Source organism: Phyllostomus hastatus, unplaced genomic scaffold (assembly GCF_019186645.2).
Source record: "Phyllostomus hastatus isolate PE091 unplaced genomic scaffold, TTU_PhHast_1.1 phas_contig_65, whole genome shotgun sequence".
NCBI classification, from domain to species: Eukaryota; Metazoa; Chordata; class Mammalia; order Chiroptera; family Phyllostomidae; genus Phyllostomus; species Phyllostomus hastatus.
In genome coordinates, this window is record NW_025333932.1 from 437,131 (window position 1) to 440,190 (window position 3,060).

General features: G+C 37.7%; 1 non-coding gene across 1 annotated transcript; it reads left to right on the forward strand.

The window, feature by feature from the left end:
• The first annotated feature begins 333 nt into the window (after nucleotides 1–333).
• Nucleotides 334–405, forward strand: TRNAA-CGC. The gene has a single exon. It is a non-coding gene; the product is annotated as a tRNA-Ala (tRNA).
• Nucleotides 406–3,060: the final 2,655 nt, after the last annotated feature.

The window sequence follows — 3,060 nt, forward strand, 5'->3', positions numbered from 1 at the left end:
TGATGTGCATGCATGCACACACAACACACACAAACAACACATGCAAACACAGGCACACATGTGCACAAATGCACACACTTTGACTCATGACTGGAATTTAACAGAGCATTCATATCAGCTTGAGGAGACCATTAAGACCATTAAAGGTTTGAGTCTAGAGGCCAAGATAAACTCAGTTTGGGACAAAGTGTGCCACAAATCTTAGCATCAAGAAGACCAGTAAGCTAGCAATAGGCAGTTTACTCCCTAATACCTTTAGTTGAATCACTTTTTTAATGTAAATTTATGTTTTATTACAAGAAAGTCATTTGGAAAACCCTACTTATATAAGCTGGGAATGTAGCTCAGTGATAGAGCACATGCTTCGCATGTATGAGGTCCTGGGTTCAATCCCCAGCATCTCTAGGTACTTTTGTTTCCTTAGAGCACTAATACATGGGCTGAACTTTGTAGGAGCAATGAGACTTGAACAGCTTTGGGGTGTTCTTTTTTCATTTTTAACAGATGACCCATCCTAACCCCAGAAAAGTCTCTGGCTTTAGATCAGAGTTGCCAGGATTTGAGCTTCATGCCCCAGAAAAATAAAAGTAGGCCCCAGTAACCATGTGTGTGTATATGTACATGAAAGTACCATTAAAACAGTGTATCTAACTACACAGCTAAATGTACTGGGTTTCAGACATACCAGGTTCATAGAAATCACAGGTTCATACAGAAAAAAATAAATTTTCAACAAGAAATATAAAACATGTAGGAGGAAAATTAAGTTCTTGACAGAAAAGTGATACATTTTCTCCTTACAATTGTTGGAAATAAACAACTTCCCATCTGATATAGCCCTCTCTCTACCATTATAGAAATACCTTCAATTTCTCTTTTTTGTTAAAGTTGTTGACATGCTTAAAAGTAAACAAAGTATTTACCATCCACAAAATATCTTATCTCCTTGGCTTTGTATACAGAGTTAAAGAAAGGAAGGAAACACAAGGTGTTACTTATCCTCAACTTTATTATTAATTTATAAAAAATTAAAGTGTTCAAAAGGCAACCAAGCAATATTGTGTAAAATGTAGTCTTTGGTTTTGAATATAATGTTTAAAATTCATGTGAAATAGAAAGTAACTTCACCAACCTGTGCCTCAGTTTCCTATATTTGGAGTAAAAGTCTTGGATTTGATAATGTCAGAGGTTTCTCGGCACTGTGATTCTCTCCCTGGATATTAACTTGACCTTTCTTGTGAGAAAGAAAGGCCATGGGGTTTGGAGTTCAAGACCTGGCTGAGAATTCTGACTCTTCTGCTTAGCAGCTTTATTACTCTGAGTACATAAGCCTTAAATTCTTGCTCTAGAAATTAGAGATAATAAGGTAAACCATTTATTGTAGCTGTGGGAAGCAGTTTGGAAGATAGTAAAACATCTATCCCAATGCCAGGCCAATGGTTCTCACACAGCAGAAATAAAACAAAATAGTGTATTAAGTAGTGAACATTTGAAAACAAGTTTTTCAGAGAAATGGGGAAAGCAGAAGGAAGCCCTTTGAGATGGTGCAGGACAGGAAAGGAAGAGGGCAGGAGCACCACAGAGTAGAAAAGCAGCAACTGAGCCTCCATTTGAATAAGCCCACTTCAGATTGCACTGATATTATTTATTTCTAAGAAGTTGGAAGAGCGAAGAATTTGAATATCATATTCAATATGACTCAAAGATTTGGTAACAATAAATATATAAAGCTGTTCTAGAAAATCTGGAAACTCCCGAACCATGAGCCACTGCTGTATATCAAGATATTTGGTACATGGTTCTCTAGACCTCGGTTTTTCAGAGGGTGGTCTTCAGAAGGCCTGATGCAGAAGCATCTGGAGTATTGGTCAAATGTACAGAATCCCAGGCTGCACCCAGATCTCAGGACTCAGGATTTCTAGGGTGGGCACAGGACTGTGCATTTTAAATCAATTTCCTAATTTTAATGTTGTATGCACTCCAGTTTGAGAACCACTGGTCTAAACTGTAAAACAGGATTTATAAACCCCAATTGCCAACCAAATATTTCCAATAGGCCTTGTTGCCTTCACTGGCCTCTGTCCCCTTAAGTACAGGAATAATCAGGGATTTCCACTAAATATGTTTCTAAGTGTCCAATGTCACAAAAGCTTTCTGTCCCTGGAATTTTTTGTCTACAAGCTTGACCAAAAGAATCTGAACTGTTTCCAAACATTAAAAGCTTAGATTTCCCTGTTTTTCACTTTAACAAATGTGGGCAAATAGAAATAAATTCTGCATGGAATATCCAGAAATGCTAAATAATAGAAAATGCTATTTAGAAATTCATTCTAAATACATGATAATTAGAGATTTCTACAACTCTGTTGACCTCCACAGATAGTGTTGGTTTTACAGATAACCACACATGGAATTTTTGTTGGAAACCCAGAGACACTCATAGATCACAGCCCACATTTCTGTCTCTGTCCTCAGGACAGAAAGTAAATGTTGCACAGCAGGCAGCAGAGGAAGCAGCTAGGTCCCCAGGGGGTGGTGAGTAATCTTAGTCTGAGGAGAGGCTGACAGCAACCACTTGAAAGGGCTTATCTAAATTTATGAGCCTTCACTCTTTGCCTGTTCTCTGAATGGTAATTCTAACAGATGTGTCCCGGAAAAGACATGTAGCTATGGAGCTCCCTGGATAGGGGATATGCAAAGGTCAGAGTATTTATGGCAGAAAAAAATAGCCCATGTGATAAAGCCAACTTAAATATCATACGTTGTCCTTCAGCATTCTTTCTCTTTTGCCAGATGCAAACTACTAGAATTTGGATAGAGGTGCAATCTTACCTGGTTTCTTGTTCTAAGACCCAGTTAATATTTTTTTAACCTCCAAAAGGTCTTTGGGGACTTATTCAAAGGTATATCTATCAAGCATTTGCCCCACTGAGTGAATGAGGAGATCATTCTAGAAGAACCACAGAAAGAAGTTTGCAAAAATTTAAAATATCATATTTTGCTGTGCATAGTGCACAATTTTTTGGCCACATATTTTAGGGAAAAATAAGGATGCACATT